Raw genomic sequence first — 25,162 nt, forward strand, 5'->3', positions numbered from 1 at the left:
TGAGATCCCTAGCACATGTTCTTATTCTTCTCTATGTACAGTGGGCCTGATTCAGACCCGGACGCTCTGACCAGAGCGCTCGCTCTGAATCAGGGCCCTCCTACCTGAAAATGGAGCGGCCTCTTGGACGCTCGCATAGCTGTGGGTGACCACCCACAGCTTATGCGAGCGTCCATGATGATGGTCGCGATGGTCAAGACCATCGCGACCATTGGGCTTGCGACGAGACCCTGCGGTAGGGTCTCCCTGCCACAAGCCCTGGAGTGATTTTGGCTCTATCAGAGCCAAAATCACTCCCACTGACATCACTAGTGATGCCAGTGGGGCCGGACCCAGACGGTAGGCGATCCCATGGGAACGCCTCCGTCTGGCAACCACGCCCCCGGCACGCCCACCAAAGGGGGCGTGCTGTCAGTCACCATCGACAGCACGCCCCCTTTAGTGCGAGACACATAACGATGGCTTGGCCGTCGTTATTCGGGTCTTGCGCATGCGCACGACGGAGCTCCCTCCGTCGTGCGCATGCGCATTTGGGTACCATCGACCCGCTTGCGAGCGTCCTGCGCTCGCGAGCGGGTCTGAATGAGACCCAGTATTTGCTCATGCACAATACTACTTCTCTTGCTTTGTATACTGGATGAGATCCCTAGCACATGGTTCTATTCTATGTATATATACAGTACACATGCACAGTACTACTTCTCTTGCTTTGTATACTGGATGAGATCCCTAGCACATAGTTCTATTCTATGTATATATATACAGTACACATGCACAGTACTACTTCTCTTGTTCCGATTATTGAAAGTCAGAGGAAAGCATTGCATATTTAGTAACACTGGCATATATGTAGGGCTCTGATCAGCATTTTACATTGCCTGAGTTCCCTTTCCTTTGGGTTCTGGGTCACCTAACACTCCTTTATCCAGTGATTACTAAGGGGCTAATGTTGTGGTTTTGATTAGGGATTTTTTAAAGAGAAACTAACCGTAACATAAAAGTTCCCTCATTTAACAGAGATACAAATAGCATTCAAGTGTATATTCATTACAAAATTCAGGTCATTGTCAGAATGATAGCGATAGTATTTTATAACGAATACTTTTCCCCAACATCCACCTTCCCGTCAGTATACCTACTGAAGGACACTACAGTCAACCACTACCAGCTGCTGATAGCAGAGAAAAATAGCTTGAACACAGCAATATAAATACAATATCAAATATCTAAAATTATTAATTTATTAACCATTATTTATACAGAGAACATGTTGGCCATTCACATTAGTCCCTGACCCAGTGGAGCTTACAATCCATGTTCCCTACTACACACCATGTAGAATCCAGAACAAACCACCCAAACATGAGAAGAACATGCAAACTCCACACAGAGCCATGGTGGAAACTGAACCCAAGATCTCAGTGCTGTGAGGCAGCAATTGTAACCTCTATGCCAATCATGCTGCTTATGCAGTGACTTGTGTATATATATATATATATATATATATATATTTACATGACATTATTTGTTACAGCGCGCAGTACGATAATCTGTAAAATCAGCAGAAATGTTTAATGTCTGACAAGCCAGAACAGAATCTGAGGTTTCTCAAGCAAAACAAAACACGTACATTGATGGGAAAGTGTATCCTATCTATTGACACAGATCTCAGCTGGCTGCCAGCCACTATTGCTACAGGTACGGATGAGGCCTCTTATCCAGCAGCAGGGTTAGAAATTAAATACAATGTCTCCCCTCCAGAATAATTCTGAAGCCAACACTTCCTTCTGAAATTTACTGGGACACGTGATTTTCTCATTTTAGATAAAAGGCAAATGTATCTGATTGCTCCCTACACCGCCCTTCCATGATCTAACCCCTTCGCCTTATTTTACACGACGCGTTTTGACTTTCCGATCTGGTATGTGACTGGCTTCATGCCTCCTAACACACCCAGAACTTCTGTTTGGGCTTGCATTAGCACACCTAGAGTCACGTATTCTTGCTTACATAAACCATTATAAATATAATACGCTTACTTGTCTACATAAAAGAAAGACAGTAGGGTCACTGAGGTAATGTGCTTATTGAAAAATGAAACCCGTTGACACTAATAGACTATAAGCCTGTGTGATATCATCTGGTGAGATCTTCTCTTTCTCAGGGTTCCAAAATGTGGCCCCAGTTAAAGATTTACAAAGTTGTCATCATTTATTTTCAATTTTGTTCATCGCATGAAATCATTTCCAGCAACAAAAAATTTTTTACATGTTTTTTTTTTTATGCTTGCACGATAATTTATGTGCTCAGCGGCATTTGTAATGCATTTATTTTATTGCATGTTAAAGAACAAATTATAATACCGAATTGTATTTCTATTTCTATGTGCGCGGTACTGTATGTATGTATATGTGTTCAAACTGTTTGTTTTTGAAACGTGCATCTGTGACCAATCGGGACGTTGTGATCTTGCTCATGTGAAATACATGTAGAAACGTGAATGCTTTTTAACTGCCTTTTATTGCATTTGTAATGCTCTCCCATATAAGTGACCGTAAGTGGATTGATGCGCACTGAAATGTACAAGCTTTAAAAAAAAAAATGGCCATTAAACATACATCAAACGCTAATATGTACTGTCTCATGTAGGACCATGACTTTCATTTTCACTTCCCTTTAACCACTTGCCTGTCATGGTCGCATCAGAGGGGACCACACCAGGCTGGGCTTTCCCTGACATGGTCGCATTTGATGTGACCAGTCAGAAGCGCCCAGTGGGAGGCTGCTGGAAGCAGCCACCAGTCTCAGAGGGACCTCCCGGTCCCTCCTCACCAGAGGCTCCGCCCCCAATGTGTCCCAATCACTGCTGGCCACAGCAATCGGGCAGTCCAGCTGTACCCCCACATCTAGCAGCAGCTGGCTTCACTACTGTGTCCCAGTCACTGTGGACAGCAGTGATCGGGCTACCCCCTCACCCCCATCTTTGCAACCCAGCGGCTGCATAGATGAGCAGCCGCCGGGATATATAAGTGCTGAACAAACCACACAGTTTTTTGCCGGCCAGTGAAAACAGACAGGTGTGAATATTTTGACATGTACTATTTTCATACTTTCCAACTCTCCCTCATTGTCAGGGAGACTCCCTGAAATAGCAGCAATCTCCCTGTCTCCCTGAAGAGTCTACCAATCTCCCTGATTGCACCTTACCCCCATTATGACACTGTTATATAAAAGAAAAAACAGAGATATGTACATTCAAATGGGATCATTAATATAATTTCCCTTCATTGGTTATAAGGCACAATGATCCCTATGGTTACATGTATTTTCTGAGAAGTATCAGAGTGTATTCATCAACAAACAGATCTTACTAACTGCTTTGGGGCTCATTTACATGTGGATGTTTAGTCAGTGTTAGGACACGCCTCTCAGATGTAGTAGTACACGCCCACTTTACCGCTGCGCTCATAGGTGCTGCTTTCACAATCTCCCTGAAATGCTTTTTCAAAAGTAGGCATGTATGACTATTTTTAATGAAGTATGTAAATAAATGGGTACTTTCAGATGGCACGGTTGCCATGTTACAGCTGGGAATATCCACTGACATGGACGGCTGCCGTCCACGGTTTCAATGTTAAAGATTGGGAAAAAATCATACACACGACAAAAGCATCACACACGGCACTAAGCCGTTGTGTGTGTGAAACTGTCCTAACACTGCCCGCCCACCCCACTGTTAATACCCAGTGGCTGAATAGAGAAGCAGCCGCTGGGAACAATGACACTGCCTGCTGGCTCCCCCCCTCTGAGCACCTGGCAGCTGCAGACAGGAGCAGCCACTGGGAACAGTCACACTGCCAGCCGGCCTCCCTCTGTGCACAGAAAAATATATGGGTTCCATCGATGGCAGCCCGATGACCACAGTCCGCTTATATGCAGTAAGGATGTCCATCGTTAGTTAGCAATCATCGATTGTTAACTGTTGATGGTTGATGATTTGCCATCGATGGCAGAAAGCCAATGGTTCTCTGCCATCGGTGGACAAGTGGGAGCGGATAGTTTTTTTTTATGGGACCCCTTCAATGGCCATTCCTAATGTGCAGAGCTCAACAATCGATGGCTAAACCATTGATTGTTTTCTCACGATAGTTTAAATCCATTGTCCATCGATAGTACATCCGTCGATGGCCATCACTACAGTATACCGTGTAAATAACTAAATTTATGGTACACTGGGCCTGATTCAGACCCGGTCGCAAGCGCTGAATGCTCGCAACCGGGTCGAAGTTTTCCCAATGGGCATGTGCACGACAGAGCCGGCTCCGTCGTGCGCATGCGCGAGACCCGGCTAGCGACGGGTGCTCCGTCGCTCTGGCTCTCGCACCAAAGGGGGCGAGCTGTCGATTGTGATTGACAGCTCACCCCATTTGGTAGGCGGGCAGGGGAGTGGCTGGCCAAACGGAGGCATTCCCGAAGGAATGCCTGCCGTTTGGGGGCGGCCCCACTGACATCACCAGTGATGTCAGTGGGAGAGCTTCCGGCTCTATTAGAGCCAGAAGCTCTCTGGGGCTTGCGGCCACGAGACCCTACCACAAGGTTCTCGTCTCAAGCCTGATGGTCGTGATGGTCTTGACCATCGCGACCATCAACCCGGCCGCTCGCAATAGCTATGGGTGGTCACCAACAGCTATGCGAGCGGCCAGGAGGCCGAACAAAAAAATACAAAAAACGCCCTGATTCAGAGCGTCCGTCTCTGAATCAGGCCCACTGTGTTTAAAAAAAATAAAAAATAAAAAAAATATTACATAAAATCCTGTTGGATACATTTTAACTAGATGTTCTCAACCTAATTCAGTCATAACAACAAACGACAATTTCTGAGCGGTTTTTGGAACAAATATTAGCCAGTTAAGTGGTTAAATGCTCTTAATATGCATTACAGGCACATCTTCAACACAGAGTTTTAATGCCAGTGTCTATGTGGCCTAAATGATTAAAAAATACATTCAAGAGATATCTATGATCTTAAAGAAAGCTTTAAGGTGCGTATCCACTAGCAGATAGTACAATATTATAATCGTACAGTTGTTCCTCTTCCCCTGTAGTGCCTACACTGAATGATATGTCGTTCAGTGTACACACCCTCCCTCATCCCTGAACGTGGCCAATCTGTCGTTATCGGCAGATTGACCGGCATGTTCAGGTGATGATTGATGTCGGAAACGACCAGCGGGAGCTCGCATCGCTGTTAATTTCCGACATTTTCATGCCCGATTTGTGCACGATTAATGAGCGATTGAATGATAATGATATCGTTATCGTTCAATTGCTCATTTTAATTGGCAAGTGGATGCGAGTCCCTGCTCTAACATCTGTTTAGAGACATATGTAATTCATTGTAGCATAATGGCACTATCTTGGTGCTGTAATAAAAGTAATCCTCACCTCTAAAAAGGGAATTGTGTCTCAGTAATCTTAATTATAGGCATATGTTCTAGTGACTGGCATGCTGTGACCTGGAGTGCAGCAAATATCAGAGTGACAGGCTGATCGCTACGTATTTATTCCCCATGTTTTGATGACTATTCCAAAATCAGCAGGTTGGTTACGGCTTCTTCCTAAGCCACCTTACTAACTTGCTATTTATTTTATATGTATATTTCTGTATCTGGCTGTATGTATACAGAGACAGGTGCACCAAGATGGGTGGTGCGGCGGGTACAAAGTTATGAGGCATACTTGCCGGTGTTCAAAATGTACACTCCTGGTGGATCCTGGAGGGTGTGTACAGGTGGGAAGTGCGGTGGGCATGTTGCCACTTATGGCCACGCCCTGCACTGTACAATGCCACAATTATGTGGTTCAACACAAATCACTTCATCAAAGTTCTGAACCACCCACATCACTAGGTATGTAAGGGGCACTCCCCGGACATTCGTGAGTGCAGACAACTATGGTCTGGGGCCTAGCAATGGTTACCAGGTAGACCCAAAGCGCCATCCTCATCAACATGCCCCATGAAAGCGAGATTAAGACTGGGGTGAGCTGCTTTTGCCAAAGCTGGGGGGGGGGTGGTGTTTGACTGCGATGTTGGGTTAACATAATTGGTGATATGCACGGCGTGACCACACAGCGCGGCTAATTGTTTGCCCTCCTTTATTTTGCATTGAGGGCAAATTCATTCCCTCCCCTCCCCACCAATTTGTCCCTTCCCAACTCTGTAAGCAGTTTTCCCTCCCACTCACTTTAATTCAGTCTAATGTCTCACCATCATTTATGCATCATCCTTGCCCCTCCTGTAATTAATTCTCTCTCATCTCAGCTGCTTCCTATTTCAGGTACAGGTGTCAGGCAGAGAGAGGAGGAGATGGTCTTGCTATCACTCACCATGTTGTTGTTCCCCATTACGGAGAGGTTGTGATGACATCACTAAAGCGCCCGGCCAATCTGTATTGCAGAGCGGGTGACTTCCCTTGGTCTACCTGCCGCAGGGTGGCCAAACGACAGCAAGTTGGAGCGTGCTCTGGACAGTAAAAGGAAAATTAAACAATTGATCTGCCATTGGGAGGCTGTTATTCAGCATCCTGATATAACATGGTCAACAATCCAACGGGTCTATGTGCTAATCCTTGGAGAGAGATAAAGTGGATGGAGATAAAGTACCAACCAATCAGCTCCTAACTGTCATATGTCAAACACAGCCTGTAAAGTGACAGGAGCTGATTGGTTGTTACTTTGGGGTCTATTTACTAAGCAGTGTTAGAAGACAGAATGAAAAGTGATAAGGTGCCAGCCAATCAGCTCCCAACTGTCATTTTTCAAACACAGCCTGTGAGATGACAGTTGGGAGCTGATTGGCTGGCACCTTATCACTTTCTTATCACTTTTCACTCTGTCTCCTAACACTGCTTAGTAACTAGACCCCTCAGTCTCCTTCCACTTTATCTCTCTCCAAGGATTAGTGCATAGACCCCTGTTTATTGCATGTCTTAAAATGGAAATATAATGTCATGTGGATCTAATCCAAATATAGGTGTCAATCCAATTAAATGAGAAGGGTGCGGTTGCTGTTGCATCAGTGTTAAAACGCCGGCAACGGACCGGCACCTCGCACCCGTCACGGCCAGCTCCGAGTCCGAATTCGCTTAATCTTGCACGGAGCCCTATGGGGCTGCGAGCACTTTTACGCGAATCCGTGCTGCCGTAAAGTGTGGCCACTGCCGCGATGATCTTGCACCCGTAATATATGACAATAATGATATTATCATCATAATTATGATGATTATTGATATTATATTAATAATAACAATAAACATTTTAAAACGTCTGCTTCTTATTTAATATTATATTGTGTTCTAATATATTTTGCAAAATAAGATAACTGGTAAAAGTTCCAATGAGATTTGAATTTCTTAGCAAATTGATCAGAATAATTTGAATTGAAAATAATAATAGGAAAGTGCCTAGAATAAAGTGAAGAGGGAAATCAAGCAGGAGCAGTGAGGCGTGCAATGACTACTGGTCGTCACCTTATTTTCCGGGGGAAGCGGGGGCCAAATCAATTTGCTACCACTTTCTACAAGTCAAATGTCACAGTTAGAGATGTGCGCTGAACCCCTGTGTTTTGGTTTTGGATCTGGATTCATCTTCTTATTTTGGTTTTGGATCTGTGGTTTTTTTTTATTTGTTTTCTAAATTAATTTTTTTTTTTATAAACCCAGCTACAATTGTGTAATTTTTGCAATTCAAAATTCGAAATTTGGATTTAAAATCCGAATTCTGAACCATGGGTAGATTAGAATCACAACTCAGATCTGTCCGGATCTCATAAAGAGATCATTTCCGCAACTCGGATTTGTCTGGATTCACGTAATTCGGGTGGATTCAGATTTTTGGCTAAAGCCTCTTTTCGCAATTGTTTGATTATTTACAGAATGAAAATAGTCTATATTATTAATGTTATAATAAACACAGGCAAAATGTGTGTGTTGCACTAAGGAGTAATGCATGCCCAATTGTTATCAATACAAATATTGAAAGTTATCTTGGATTTCTGTGATCTGTAATGAAAACTCTGCCTGGGTTGGGTTCTATGTGGTCACAGAATTGCTAGGTGATCAGTAATACCTTTATAACTTTCTATATATTATCACAAACCTCTCCTTCCATTCAGCAGGCCGAGGTAACTCACAGGGTCAACAAAACCAGGGGATATCCCAAATTTTGTATTCTTAGAGAAAACTTACATTGTGTTTAAAAAAACCTCGCTAGATGGCTCATCTTGACAGCATGGTGATGTCAGTGATATCAGTATGTGGTTAGTAGGCCTAATTCCTTTTCAGTATATTCTTAAAAAGTAACAAGTGAGGCCTGTACTTCTCCTCTAAAATACAAAAGTTGTATACACTCACTACAGGCAGTCATTTTGTGACTACCTCTGTTGGATGAGGAGCACTCTACCCTGCCTCCATCCATGTTAGCCAAAGCCAGCTGCTCTAGGACCCAACGCGGCTCTCTCAGGAGGTCTGACTTCCGACGTTCTACTGCACATGCGCAACTTCTCCTTGGCGTCCATGTTGGATGGATGTGCCCAGAGACTCTTCCCGGGGTTACAGGCATACATAGCCCCACAGGTGTCCCAAACACCTTGTACCACCGTTAGGGCGTATGCTCCGATTCCACCTGGTGCACTACAACACCCAGCATACCCAATTGCTCCAGGCTTCCTCTAATACCTAGTTTACTATACCTGATTTACCCCTGTGTCTACAGCCACCTGTATTTCTGCCTGGTTAATAAAACTGGTTAAGCTGTTTCATGTGTGGACTAACCGCCACCAGCACCCTACCTGCGCACCACACCAAACCAGCATGACCATCAGGGCCGTCGTGGGTGGTGATGGGCCCAGGTACTGGGGCATAGCCAAATCGAGGAAGGTGTGGCCAGATCCGTATGTGGGGGGGGTTCAGTGCTATTCCTTCTGCACATCATGCAGGGAGAGAGAGGACTGACTGCTGCTACTCAGTGTGTTGTGTACAGCCAAAGAGGGACTGTAATCACTGCAGCAATCCAGTACCAACAACTCTACACCCTAGACAACTCTACACCTAGTGGAATATTGTGCGATGGTAGCTGCTGAATCCAATCAGTCAATGCAGCTGTAGCATAGGAGACTAGGACACCTATGGTACGATGGAGTACCTAGGCTTCTAGATGGCATGGTGACTGGGATGTCGGGGATGAGAGATAATAATGTTAAAGCTGCGTGAAAAGCAAGCAAACACGATGCACCTTTCCCAAGTTTGCGTCTAGAGCAACAGTGCAGTTGGAATTAGTGCATACTGATGTGTGTGGACCATGAGTGGGGACGTTGTTCATGACTTTCATCAATGATGCTACCAGGATGACACATTTTTATTTTCTGAAAAACAAAAATGAAGTAACAGACAAGTTCAAAGAGTACAAAAGCCTCGTAGAGAACCAAATAGGTCTGAAAGTAAAAGTACTAAGAACTGACAATGGCGTAGAATATGAGAACAGAGATCTAGCCAACTATCTTAAAAGAAATGGCGTACAACTAACTATCGCTTATTCACCAAAACATAATAGGTTGATTGAAAGAGCAATTAGAATCATAGTTGAGAGAACAACAGCTTTGCTGGATGATGCAGGTCTTGACAAAAGATTTTGGGCAGAAGCAATACAAACAGCTGTTTACCTCAAAAATCTAACCCCTACAGTGGCAGTCAAAGACAAAAAAACAAAAACAAAGTATTAGTCCTTTACATGTATTTGGATGTAGGGCAAATACTCGCATTCCCAAAGAGAAGAGACGCAAGTTTGATTCTAAATCCATCACATGCATCATGCTAGGATACTGTAAGCAAAGCAATGGTCACCGTTTGTGGGAGATAAGTAATAAAAAGTTTACAATGTCAAGGGACGTGGTGTTTCACGAGACTACGTCAGCTAAAGATAAAGTGTTGTACAGCCACAAAGACTTGTGATGCTAGACATGCCTGCTGCTGAAAGCATGTAATAGACTGAAACATTAAATACAGATAACCAATCAAGGAACAGGAGTTCTATAAGGAGCAACAAAGGGAAACCTCCCAGAAAGTACAGTGAGGAGTTTGCTGGACATGTTAGCTGTGATCCTCAGATGCTCCATGATCCAAAACCAAGTAGAGACTGGCAAGAATGGTAGTCTGCTATTAGTCCTAAAGACAGCAACAAGTGTAAAAAAAAAAGAAGGCATCAAAAGCTGTGTGTCCAATTGCAAGTGCAGAAGCTGAAGAAACTAGCAGTTGCTTTACTTACTAATGGGACTAAGGGCCTGATTCAGAGGGTCTGAATCAGGGCGTCCCTATTTTTTTTTTGACTGGCCTCCAGGCAGCTCGCACAGCTGTGGGTGACCACCCATAGCGTGTGCGTGCGGCCTGGCGATGGTCATGATTATCACGACCATCAGGCTTGCGAGGAGACCTTGTGGTAGGGTCTCAGGTCTCGCAAGCCCGAGAGGACTTCCTGCTCTAATAGAGCAGGAAGTCCACTACTGACATCACTAGTGATGTCAGTAGGGCCGCCCACAAACGGCAGGCATTCCTTCAGGAATGCCTCCATTTGTGCAGCCTTCCCCCCTAACCGCCTACAAAACGGAGCAAGCTGTTGATCAAGATCGACAGCCGCCCCGTCTTGTAGCGAGCCCCGGAGCGAGTGATTTCTCACTCACTCCAGGGCTCACGCATGCTGCGCGTGTGCAATGGCCCACTATCGACTCGCTTGCGAGCGCTGTGCGCTCGCGAACGCTTCTGAATCAGGCCCTAAATGCAAATTAGGTATCTTGGTCTGGGAGCTGATGGAGAATACCTCAGTTGGTGTGTTTCATGTATCCAGTGAAAACAGTACTGTTAACAAGTTGATTTCTCATGTCTTGAGTGTTTCCTTGCAGGAATTTGGACTGGAGCATATGTGACTGTTAATGTTTTCATTATGTATTGCATAACCTCCTTTGTCTCTTAGTACAGGTGAGACGTCAAAGTCATGTGATGCCTGCAGTATGTAAGTAATAAGAGGCAGACTTGAGGGAGGGGTGTTGAATGTTAATCAGAGCCGGCGGTCTCTAAGACCCCCTGCAGCTCTGTCAGGAGGTATGGCCTCCGACTAGCGGTACTGCGATGCACGGCTTCTCTGTGCATCTTTCTCCTTGGCGTCCGTGTTAGACGGACGTGCCCTGACACTCTCCGCAGCATTATAGCCATGAAAGGCCCCACAGGTGTCCCAAACACCCTGTACCATCACCATTTGTCTAGCGGAGCAAAAACACACACACCACTAGGTTACTCTTATTCCATCTGGTGCACTACAACGCCCAGCATACCTAAACGCTCCAGGCCGCATCCAATTTCAAGTTATATTGTACCTGTTTTATCCCTATGTCCAGAGCCAGCTATATTTCTGCCTGGTTAATACACCTAAGAACTGGTTGAGCTGTTTCACAAGCGGACTAACCAAGTCCTACACCTTTGCTGTGTACTTCACCAAACTGGCACGCACCATCAGTACTCCCAGAACTCAGAGTACTGTGAAGAGGCCCAACTCTGCTAATAGGTTACAGACTCAGGGCCTGATTCAGAGTTGGCAATAGAGAGCGATATCTCTCTCAACTGATCATCCTGGTGAAACCATGCTGCACTGCAGGTGGGGCAGATTTTAAATGTGCAGAGAGATTTAGATTTGGGAGGGAGGTGTCCAAACTGACATCTAAATTGTAGAGTAATAATACAGCTGTGCAGTAGTTAAAAATGATGTATTTACACCCCTTGCATTGCAACATGGTTTGTCCAGGTTCACAGTGAAGTGCTATCTCTCTCTCTATTCCCAACTCGGAATCAGGCCCTCAGTGTCCCCCTAACCCTGGTGACTCTGCTAATAACCTCACACCTCAGGTATATTGCTAAAATGATTAGTAGCATCATCATCAGTATTGGTTAAGTGAATATTCAGCAGAACAACTCTAATGTCAACTATACTGCATATTGCTGCTACTAAGCAAGCAGGCTACGAGTACAGTAGCCAGGTAAAGAATTGTAACTAAGCTCTTTTATACAGTCATCCCTTAGTGTTTACAATAGACAGAAACAAAAGGAACATAGGCTAACATTATAGTCTAGGGTTAAAGTATTAAGATGTGTCCTGGACCCTTTTTGTGACACCTCTTTATTGTGTATTTGGACCTCACCGCAGCAACATCATTTTCAAGAGCCTGTTATGTGTTGCAGGCGTCACTGTGAGCATGTTTGTCCTGCATCCCCGGAGAACAATGATTTTCATAAAGGTCTTGGCTGTATTTGCTACGCGGCTGATGACGTTTTGTGTCTCCAACAGAGATAGACGCCTGTGGATAAAGACAAATTTTTTTTTTTTGCGCACAATGTTTCCACAGCTCTGTTCGTGACTTAGTGGACAGTGGTATCTCTTCCAATGACACATCAGAGAGAGGCAACCAACACTCTATAACAGATGGAGAAAGGCCACCTGCAAGTTTCCAAGTTTATTGTGCTCCTGTTCTAAACCAGAATTCCTGATTGCTAGTTACTTATTTACCAGTATATGACAATGGTGTCATTTGACTACCCATCTTCCTCTCAAGCCTTGGCATTATGTGACAAACCTTCTGTCTCTCTATGTACCTGACTATTCTTCTACCTGATTCTCAAACTACCTACCCCGGAATCTACCTCTCCTAGCTCAAGTTCTTGCTTATTTCTTCACATTTTACCGACTTCCAGCTACTGGAATCTGCCTTCAATGTACAGTATTTCCTTTGGTTTGTTACAAACAAATTCAGGTCCTTATACATGTTATTGTGTTGTGTTCTGTTTTTCCTAGGGAACATAGATGAAGCCATGCTGATTGGTGACAGGACATGGGCTGCACACATAAATACATCTCAGGGAGGTGTAATGGAATAGCATGGTGATATCAATTAAATGGCTGCCAGTCATTTGCTAAGTTTCTCAACATCTTAACACCAGTGGCGTAACTAGGGTCTTTGGAGCCCAGCGTAAGGTGGAAAACTGACCCCCCCCCAACTGTTTGCATACACCAAAAAAGTAGGCATGGCCAGATGCCACAAGGTGGGCGTGGTCACTGCAAATGGGGGGGGGGTGTCAACATGACACACCACCGTCTCTCATCACTCTGGGAACATTCCTTTCCATTCCATATGCACCTTAATGCCCCCAGCAGTACTGCTTTGGTAGCAATGCATCCAGAAGCAGTGCCCCTTATGCAATGCCCACTGTAGCAGTGCCCCTTATGCAATGCATCCTGTAGCAGTGCCCTCAGTAGTAGTGCCCCTTATACAGTACTTTCATTAGTGTCCCATACAGTGCCCCCAGTAGTGCCCATTTTACAGTGCCCCAGTAGTGCCCACTATACAGTGCCCCTTATACAGTGCTCACAGTAGTGCCCCTTATGCAGTGCCTCCATTAGTGCTCCTTATATAGTGCCCCCAGTAGTGCCCATTATACAGTGCCCCCATTAGTGCCCCTTATGCAGAGCCTCCATTAGTGCCCCTTATGCAGTGCCACCAGTATTGCCCCTTATGCAGTGCCCCATTAGGGCCCCTTATACAGTGCCCCCAGTAGTGCCCCTTATACAGTGCTCCCAGTAGTGCCCATTATAAAGTGCCTCCAGTAGTGCCCATTATACTGTGCCTCCCTTAGTGCCCCCAGTAGTGCCCATTATACAGTGCCTCCAGTACAACCCATTATACAGTGCCCCAGTAGTGTCCATTATACAGTGCCCCCAGTAGTGCCCCATACACATAAAACACATAGACACACATATAATTATACTTACCCGAATCCCCTCTCCTGTGCCCATCGTTGTCTGCTCCTCCGGTCCTGCTTGGCACTATGAGAGAGATGTCATGATATCTCTCCCTTCACCCACTGCGGGAGCCGAAAGGCGGAGCTCATGAGTGAGCTCCAACCTGGCTCCGGCCCTAGGTACACAGCCAATAAGAGTCTGTCTGACTTTGACTCTTATTGGCTGCAGTTGTAGTTAGTGTGTAGTGCTACGGACCACACTACCCTGGACTATGGCAGGATCTGATGGCACCCAGGGCACGTGCCCCGATCCCCCCCCCCCCCAATTTACGCCACTGCTTAACACAACAGTGCAGTAGTGTGGGAATAGATCACAGCTTGTCCAACCAGACAAAGTTGGAGGAGATTTATCAGACCTTCTAAAAAGTACAAGTGGAGGCATTGCCCATAGCAATCAATCAGATTTTAGCTAACATTTTATAGAATGTAATAGATAAATGATAGGTAGAATTCAATTGGTTGCTAAGAGCAAAACCTCCACTTGTGCTCTTTAAAAAGTTTGATAAATCTCCTCACCCTTGGGCCAGCAAGCCAGTCCCCCCAGTAATAAACCTGGACACATCTATGGATAAATCACAAAAAGTCTAGCCACGAAGCTATAAGATGCCACTTATGAGAATACTTTGACTCAAAATTCCAACCACTGCTATCTAGTTTGATGGGCTACTTGTAGTTAGTGATTTAGTAGAAGAAGGTTCCTATAACTGGACTGAAGTAACTTCAGTCAGTACAAATATCATAACTAGGTTTCTTACCTGGGCGCTAAGTCTATAAAGATGGCTGCCGGATTCCAATCCCCACACATGGCAGAAAGATGAAGACAATCAGGGAGGCGCAGCCTAGTCGGTGTAATACATTAACAATGCAGTCATGCAACCGAGCAGAAAAACATGGTGGGGTGACGATCGGACCCCTCCTCTCACCAGAGATTTTTAGACTGCAGTGGAAACAAAAGCTGTAGACATATGATGGCAATATCACACTGATTTCTTACAGCGAAGCTCACGCTAATCTGGGAAAAATACATCTTATGGAATTATTTATGATATCAATGGCAACATGGATGAGGGCATTTAAAGGTTAATCTTCCCCTCTAAACTTAATTCCATTACAGGCAGGTTATCCCATTAGTACAGATCTCAAGAAACTCTTTATCACCGGTATTGTGAAACTAGCTGATCCTCTTAGCAGAGCAAAGACTCAATTAATGTCACCACTATTCTGACAAACAGTTGTGATATTTCTTGTTAATAGTACAGAAAAGTACGATGTATTCTCTCCCTGCTGAATAGTAGACTGTAGAAACATGAAGTAGAAGGGGATTAGCCCTATGACTATCGTTAGGTACCGATGCAGGATAACTAATCATTTCAGTATTTCCCTGCCTTACAGAACATTTTGTTAACATTTTGTTGTGTTAGGAGCCCCTCATATGTTTCAGGTCTTTGGAAATCTTGTCTCCTCATGGAGGGATGCAGTTGCCCCCATCCTTGTCTACGTAACAGGCACACGGTAGTCAAGAAGCCAAGAATACTTCTCAACTGTCTCTATTTTGGTGGGACCGCCCCAATTCACTAACCCAGTACAGTATTTGGCGTGGCTTCACGATGCAGAGCAGACATGGCGAGAGACTCGATCCGTCAGGAGATAGATATACGGAACAAGGGTAGTCATGTTTTCACTCTGTAAACCGCACTGAAAGCCCAGTAACGTCTTTCTCAATGTGTTATCTTCAGGCATTAGGAACAAGTCATTATTTTACTATTCAAAACATGAAGACTCTCATTTAAAGGGCCATACCCTACAATCCAGTCATTTGCCTGTTTTTCCAGAGAAGCAAATGGATGGGACGGCTACAATGGCGGTATCTATTGATGTACAAGGTTTCCACCATCCATTGGCAAAAGTTAGGGGGGATGTAATCGGCATCCCGGCGTGCGGGATGCTGCCGGTCTAAATTCCGGCGCCGAAATCCCGACAGGTCGGGATCCCGGCATCAGTATCCCAAACGTCGGCATCCCGGGGTGTTAGGGGGACGTTAGGAGTAGGCACTAGGGGGAGGGAGTGTTAGGATTAGGGTGCGAGGAGGGGAGGTTAGGTTTAGGCACTAGGGGGGAGGTTAGGTTAAGGTTTCGGAGAGGGGGTGTTAGGTTTAGGGTGTGGGGAGGGGTAGGTTAGGCTTAGGCACTGGGGGGAGGTTAGGGTTAGGTATCGGAGAGGGAGGGTTAAGGTATGGGTTAGGAAAAGACTTACCTTTAGTTCCTATGGGTGTCAGGATTCTGGCTGTCGGTATTCTGACCAGTGGCATCCCTACAGCCGGGATCAGGGGCATTCCATGCTTGGTATGGATAAGCAGCATGAGTGCGTATGTTGTTGCACCTGCTTGAAAAAAAAAATCGGAATTTGTTCTATGAGATAAAAATATGTAAATGAGATGTAAATAAGATTAAGGAGCATTAAGTGGAACGATCACTGGTTTGCGGAAGAGAACAGAGTTTTATTTCTCACACTGGGGGAGATGTACTAAGCTCTGGAAAGTGATAAATTGGAAAGTGATAAACTACCAACCACTCAGCTCCTAACTGTCATCTTACAGACTGTGTTTGAAAAATGACAGGAGCTGATTAGTTGGTAGTGTATCACTCTCCAAGTTATCGCTTAGTACATCTGCCCCAAAATACACTTTATTTCTCTCCTACTTGGATATTGGGTCTCACGGGGCTCAGCTTAATGAAATTATGTCTCATTTGTGTAACTCTATTTAGAATTGAGTTATTCTAAGCATTTTGATTTTTGATCGAACATTGCAGGTTCGAGGGCCTCAAACTTGTTTATTGTACAACTTTGAGCGGGTCGGTTTGCGAACATTTTATAGTATTATTTATCAAGTTCATGTTCAAAGATCGAGTTTGGCGTTCATATGGTAAACCCTTTAATATAATACACAATAATATGTCACTTGAACTTGCAAGCCGAAACATGGTTGGACATGTTGTTGAACGGTATGCAGTCGGGAAGCCGGCGGACCTAATCCCGACAGCCGGCCTCCCAACTGTCATATCCCGGCAAGAGTCTAAAGACAGGCGTCGATATGCCGACGCCTGTCATTAGACATACTCCGGGAGCCCGATGCCCGGCATCCCGATCGGAGGCACGCCGGGCGCCGAGCGCGGATAGCTGCGCGGGGGGGGGAGCTATAGGTTTAGGGTTCCCACGGGGACTTAGGTTTAGGCACCCCCCCCAGGAGGTTAGGTTTAGGCTAGGGGAGGTTAGGGTTAGGCACCCCCCGGGGGACTTAGGTTTAGGCAGCGGGGAAGGGGGGGTTAGGTTTAGGCACTTAGAGGGGGGATTAGGGTTAGGTACTGGGGGGGAGGTTAGGGTTAGGCACCCCTAAGGGAGGGTTAGGTTTAGGGGGTAGAATTAGGTTAGCTAATACTTACCTGAGGACGATCGGGTTTTCCACTGCTGCCGGGATGCTGGTGTCGGGATTCCAACCGCCGGACACATCATACCGATTCCTGTTGAACTTACTTAATTTTAGTTAAATTCTTTTAGTCCATTAAAAAATATACCGTGAATGTTCAATCTTTATAATCGATACGATTTAAGAATGATTTTATTTCTCAACCGGACAATGAACACATTAAACATAATACAGTTACGCATTGCTAAACAATTTAGGGCCAGATTCAGTTAGGCGCGAAAAGCCGCAAGCTTTCCACACAAAACTATAAACTCCCTATGCTTGATATGCGCACTATACCTTACAGACTTAACACAACTAAAAACTTATGTAAAATAAACACACAGACAACAGGAGTTGGATTTAAAATTAAAGGTCAAATTTATTTGACATCAGATTATTAATAATTAATTAATAATTACTAAAATATTGAGTTTGGGCTATCGAATTAGATAATTAGATGTTGCCCATTGAACTTGATTGTGCGCTTAAAGTTAGTATGGTGGCGGACAACAGAGAACGGACACACCCACAAAACACACGCAGACCAAACACATCACCGTTGGTGTTCAACTCTCCAGCAAAAAGCACAGCCGGACGGGCTGTGTCATTTCCAGGTAGGGACGCTTCCGGCCTATAATTGAACAAGGAGAGCGCACCCATCTAATTTGTATAACTAAAAGCACATCACTGTTCTTTCCGCCACAACACAAAAAACAAACAGGGCGGGAGGGTGGGATTTCCAGAAACAAAGAGGCTTACTTTGAATAACAGACTTAATATACCAGCAAGGCCCAACCCCCAAGAAACCCTATAGGCTAAGACTAATGATTGACACCAACATCAAAGAACTTAAAGGTATACTGCTCCCAGAACCACAGGGTTTAACCTGCTCAGTCAGATTGCACCTGCCTTACGCTGTCCTTCACACAAAAATGTGTATCATGTAATCCTATTGCCGAAGTTTCCGCATGTGCGAAAACTCCATAGACAAAAACCAGCAAACTGTTTTCACCATTTCAGAAAAGTTGAAAAAATGAGCAAAGTCCCTATTTTTGGCTAAAAATGTGGGGAATTGGTTCAGAACCCTTTGGACCCAAAACCCTAAAGACTAATTAGGTAAAAATATTTTTTATTTAACTTAATTCTAATAATGACATGTCGTCAGTTTTTGGATCAAAATGAAAAAAAGTGTTGGAAATGGGTTTAAAGTACTGGGTGAGGTATTTGGGGGGCTCTATGGATGGGATAGGTGTTGTAAACATTGCAGGTGGCTGCACCAGGTGTATTTTTTAAATTTTTTAATAGTGCACATTATAGTCACAAAAATATATTTGCACCCATTTTAATGTACCCCTAATTTAACTATAGCCATTATTTTCTCCCCAAAAATATAGTTTTTTTAAATAATTTTTCCACACTTATACCACTATGCATATAGCAGCCATGTAACACAATTTAAGAACCCCAAATACTTTTATTAGGTCCACTAATACAATTCTATATTGATTTCCTATGTCACTTAGACTTTTTATGGGGTACAGACAGATTTCCCCAAAATGTGCTGTACTTTTCGCTAGTTTCAGCATGCGCAGGTCTCGCACAAATGCGTTTTCGCGTCTTTTGTAAACGGATAGTGTGAAGAACGGGAGCGGGCATCGATGAAAGACGTGAAAATATCGCACCAAAATACGCAATTTGCAAAAACTCCTCCGACGTCTAGTTTTCGTTTTTTTGTGTCCAATTGAATGTGGCCTTTAATCTGAAGTCAAATAGCACAAGTCATGGCATGGCAGATTAGGGCAAATATTACATTTACTTTAGGATATTTTAGGCGTAGTATTCCAAATACTGAAGATCTATGCTGGGATTTATACAGAGCCGCTCACCGGCTGCAGCACTGATCCGCCACTGCGCATATTAAGATGCTTCATCAGCTACACATGGGTCGTATCATCTAACATTGCACCAGCCCTATCTAGGCACAAAATCTCTGTGTGGACATAGCTGCCGAAAGACGCAGTAGCTGACCGTGACACGCCTGCGTCTAGCTAGCTACCCCCATCGCCACCTAGAAACGCCCACTGAAATTGCCTCTCTCTGCATCCAAATTTATTTTGCGGCTTTTGCGGCACACGCGCAGTGCAACTCGGATGCAATGCGTAAATTTGGAAAACATTGGCCACTAGCGTGCGGCAGCGACATAGCGTGCACTTCCGAATCAGGCTTTTTATCTCCTTCATTTGTGCCATTTTGTCACCTATAGGTGTCACTGTTGTTGCTGCTTTCTAAAGTTTTAGCCAGCGACTGTCGGCCTGATTCAGACCCGCTCGTTAGACTGCGTTCGCCGATGTTTGCAATCTGCGCATGCGTATAAGATGCAGTGGGCGTGCGCGAACTAGTCCATGCAATTGCAAAGCGTTCACACCCTGTACATAGATGCCTCGCGAGAATGAGTGACAGGATGAGCCGTTTGTGGGAGCTGACAGGGGGTGGTCGATGGAAACAAGGGGGTGGTGGTGCGAACGCAGGAGTGTGTGTGTGTCTTAACGCTGTTTCAGGGGCGTGCGTATTTAAGACGCAGCGTCAGCATACACGTCACATGGCTGAATTACACACTACAGCACTCGCAGCGCTTGCGATAGGGTATAGTCAGCCACAAGTGCTGCGTATGGGTCCGATGTTACTCGATGTTACCGATTGTTTCATACACTTCCTGGAGATGACGTGTGTTACTAAGGGAAAGTGGGCGTCTTGTGACAGGCTGGTGGGCATCTAAATACACACCGCGATCGCACGCCAACACATAGAGGGCGTGCTAATGTCATGCCGTACGATAGTGGGATTTGCCTACTTTGGCAGCTGACGGCTGCGTGCGAACGCATCCTAGCGAGCGGGTCTGAATCAGGCCCTAAAATCTAACCACAAATAACATAGCACAGAGATGGAGCATAAAAAAATAGTACTAAATATAGCTAAAACTACATAACCTTTTATATATATTACTAAGTAACTAAACATTGTGAGTTATTTTATCAGTCAAAGGTATTGTAACCGCTGCTTGAAAAATACAATATTGCTACACATGTAAATATTACATTATTATTCCCTATTGATCAGAGAACTTGCATTACTCTGTATGGGAGACTAAAATGAACAATTCTATTTTCCCCATGACATGAAGATATAAGTCCTCGATAATGACAGCAGAGAGGGGAACCCGATCCTTTAATTACAATTTTGCTTGCCGAGCAGAGAACCTATTCGGAGATCTGAGCTGCTTGATGATAAAAACACATTACTACAACTGTAGCCACTATTGTAATTGGCCGTAGTCATTTAACAAATGTATATTTTATTACTTATTACCTATTCATTCAACCGCTAATCGCAACAAGCCACCGCACTTGGCAGACAGATGACAGTAATTATTGAAAGTGCAGCCAGTTCTGTTTTTATTCTTCTTACAATACAAGGTTTTATGTGGGTTATTTTCTGAATGGCTTCCAGTGAAAATAATCAGTTTGTTCTCATACAAGTAGCTGCCGGGTTTAAGTCGCTGCTATGAATTAAAGGGGGGTACAGCATGAACTGTTAAGTGATTTATATACCCTTTCATTAGGCCCATTTCAATATTTGAGACGAGGAAGCCCCCTCCTTTCTGTTGCCATTGCAATGTAAGATATTATTTAATGCTTATTGCATCACACCCCATGGGGTGCAATTGTCTGTCAAGCATTATTTATAGATGGGGAACAACTGGGGTATTTTTTTACTTTATTTTTAATGTGTGTGTGCAGGAAGGATGGTGGGGGGGAGGCTGTAACTCGTATGACACTTATACACTGCATATGTGACTCATATTGTGCTATATGCAAAGAACATTTCCAGCAGGGGGTAAGTGCTTCCATTTGCCCTTTGCCCCCCATATATACACCTATGGTATGTGAAACCTTTTTTCCTGTAAATTGCAGTTATTGGTCTCTAAGGCGATATTGTTGTGTTAGGAAGTAGAAGAGAAACTGTAATTTGCTATTTTAAAAAAATACGTTACAGATTCTTTATGGATGAATAAGTTATTTATCTCCCCTCACTCACACAAAAAGGCTAATTTACCGGCTGCAGAAGTTACATACATGCAGCAGCTTCAGTGCAAATACTCTGTCGTTATGGCTGTGTCAGTGCCAGTAAGTGTTAGCATTATGGCCGAGGGCTGCATTAGTGCTGTGAGAATGGACAGTCAACTAGCAGTCGCCTTGGCTGCCTGTGAAGTCCTATTGCAGTGAATAAAGGCACGCACCTCACGACTGTCCATTATTTTGGCGGAGTGGTTTTGGATTTCTTTAAAATGTATAAAAAAAACAGCTCAAATCATGTCATTTGGACTAGAGATCTGCGGCTCGGTTCTCCAGAAATCTGAATCCACCCGAATTTCGTGAATCCGGGTAAATCCGAGTCACGGTTCTGATCTCCTGAGGAGATCCGGGTAAATCCGAGTCACGGTTCTGATCTCCTGAGGAGATCCGGGTAAATCCGAGTCACGGTTCTGATCTCCTGAGGAGATCCGGGTAAATCCGAGTCACGGTTCTGATCTCCTGAGGAGATCCGGGTAAATCCGGGTCGCCATTCTGATATTTTTGCGGTTCGGAATTTGGATTTTAAATCCGAATTTCGGGTTTTGGATTGCATAAATTACATGAATTTAGCTGGTTTTAGAACTTTTTATCTATTTAAAAAAAAAAAAAAAAGATCCAAAACTAAAACACTTGAGGGTGAGTTTGCAAAACCAAATCCAGATCCAAAACCTTGAAGGAGATACAGATCCAAAGCCCAAACCAAAACACAAGGGTCAGCGCACATCCCTAATTTGGACCTATTTACATGCAATCCAAAACCCAAGATTCAATTTTCAAATCCGAGTTCCCATACCTTACAAGAGACCCGAGCCAAGCAGGGTCTCAGCTTCTTTTCTGGGGGTGCCAGTATATGCTGTAGTAGATATATAGAAATTGGATATCTAAACAAAGACATTGCACTCACAGCACCAAAGGCATCTGTAGGGGTGCTCTTCATAACTTGCATTACAGGCTCCACCATGTGTTATGTAGATAAAATAGATTTATTCACACACTGGCACTCACCAGTCTCTTTTATCAAAGTAGCAAAATCTTTACTCCATAATAATAAATGTTACAGGATAGACCAATGTTATCACACCATTACGGGTCTTCATCATGATCACAAAACAACTATTCCAATGGTTTTGTGATCATGATGAACACCCCTAATGTTGTCGAAATCTTGGCCTGTCCTTCATAATGGAGTAAAGAATTTGCTACTTTGATAAAGACCGGTGAGCGCCTCTCTGTGAAAGAATATGTATGTACTGTATTTACTACTGGTGCTGCAACTCTCATCATGACCTGGCTTGGTGTGAGATAAATAACCTTTTTTTGCTGAACATTGGTGAGTGCCCTCCATTGCTTGTTTAAAGTGAATTTTGGACTATTAACAAGAATCCCTCCGGGGTTGCATAAAGAAGCACCCATATAGCTGCATAGGATTTTGATGTGAGTGCAGACTACCCTCCGTGGAGTGTGTGTATATATCCTGTTGGATCCTAGAACGAGACCCTCGCAACAGAGACACCAGGAAAGACGGCCAAATAGCCTCTCAGTATAGTTATCCAGATGTATTTATTCTCATAAAATGGATAGATTTATAAAACACCCTTACATAGAAACTCTATAGACACAATATATATACAGTATATATATATATATATATATATATATATATATATATATATATATACATATTGTGGCAGTATCACCAGAGGTGGCACTGGTGAGCAGAAAATTCTGTGTGGGGCAGGGGAGATCCACCCACACAGACTAGAAAAGCATTGTGGAAAGATGCCTAATTGCTGCCTTGTGGATAGAGCTCAGGTGTGGGCTGATGTGAAGGCAGACCAGTCAGGCTGCTGTGGGAAACAGTCCATGTGGGATTGTGGCGGCAAAGAGCCCAGTGAAGCTGAGCGAGCCATTGGGGGCCAGGAGGCCGGTGTCTGGACCTTGTAGGAGGCAAGGGGGGACCACAATCTCTCGGACTGAGTGACATTGAGGCAGCTAAGCTGCAGGCCTCTGTATACCTGGAGGATACAGGAAAGGCACAGAGACTATGGCCCTCATTCAGAGCCGTACGCTCTGAGCAGAGCGCACGCTCTGAATGAGGGCCGGGCTCCATTTTCATGGAGCGTCCTCCTGGACGCTCGTATAGCTGTGGGTCACCACCCACAGGCTATACGAGCGTGCTTTTTGATGGCCGTGATGGTCGAGACCATCGCGACCATCGAAATTGCGAGCCGGAGCCTGCGGTTGAGGTTTTCAACCGCAAGCTCCGGAGTGATTTTGGCTCTATCAGAGCCAAAATCACTCCCACTGACATCACTAGTGATGTCAGTGGGCCGGCTTCTGACGGGAGGCGTTCCCGTGGGAACGCCCCCGTCAGGGAGGCACGCCCCCGGCACGCCCACCAAAGGGGGCGTGCTGTCAATCAACATTGACAGCACGCCCCCTTTGATCGGACACAACGAGCGAAGGACTTTCCTTCGCTCGTCGCGTCTGGCGCATGCGCACGACGGAGCTCCCTCCGTCGTGCGCATGCTCAGTGCATAACATCGACCCACTTGCGAGCGGACAGCCGCTCGCAAGTGGGTCTGAATCAGGCCCTATGTTTGTAAGCTGAGGAAGCTATACCAGGCCAGGAGGCCAGATCCAGTCCTGCATGTGGCAGGAAGGACCACAATCTCAGAGACTATGTTGGCAGACTAGCAGCTCCTTTATAGAGAGGGTTGAAGAAGTGAGCTAGTGCCCTAAACAAGGGCTAGATTTGTTTGTTATTTTCTGTTTCCTGATTGCATATGCTGGAAGTAAAGCATCACCTCGTTTATTTCACCTGAAAGCTGTTTGGGGACCCTCATTAAGCACCTGAACACTGCACCCATTCACCCTCTGCCGAGCTAATTAAAACCCAAGACATCCCAATATATATATAGATGTTGATCCCATTAACAGTGGAAATATTTATTAGTGCTCAGAATACTTAGCTGGGCACAAAATTGATATATACAGTAATGGTGACATCACACAGAGAAACTGGATTGTTAAGGGTTATGTCAGGTGAGTTGCTTTAGATATTGTGAAATCACGTCACACTGAAGCCTCCGCAGTTGGTTAGTTAGAAAGAGCTCTAGATTTCCGAGCAGACCAGTTAAAATCATATAAAGGACTTTTTTATGGTCTTTCTGAGGGACAATAATCTGCAGCCTTACCGGTGGCATAAAGGTCTCTTTATATGGCACATCCTTGTGTTAATTGGATTATAATGATAAGGGAACGTGTAACTCTTCCCCTATACCGAGGTAGCTGTGATCTCAGCTTTCATGCCAACTATGATAAACTGCACTGAGAGATAACTTTACATGGAACTAAAATCCTTTGTCCTCGGAATAATCAAGCCACGGGGGAAGATTACTCTGTTATTCCAGGTACATTTATCTTAACCCCTAATGGTTCTACCTATCTGCCTGTTATGTGTAAAAAGGCAAATAATCACTTCGTTTTCTCTTCGTGCAGATGGGAAGCAGCCGTCTCTGGAGACTGTCTGTCCGATAATCCAGGTGAAGATGACGTACGGACTGAAACATATGCGTTGTGCACAGGGCCGGCGCTTCCACTAGGCAAGCTTAGGCAGCTTCCTAGGGGTGCCAGCCACACCCCCCATTTGCCGGATGCCCGCTGAG

This window comes from Taudactylus pleione, unplaced genomic scaffold (genome assembly GCF_031769625.1).
Source record: "Taudactylus pleione unplaced genomic scaffold, aTauple2 ptg000638l, whole genome shotgun sequence".
NCBI lineage: Eukaryota > Metazoa > Chordata > Amphibia > Anura > Myobatrachidae > Taudactylus > Taudactylus pleione.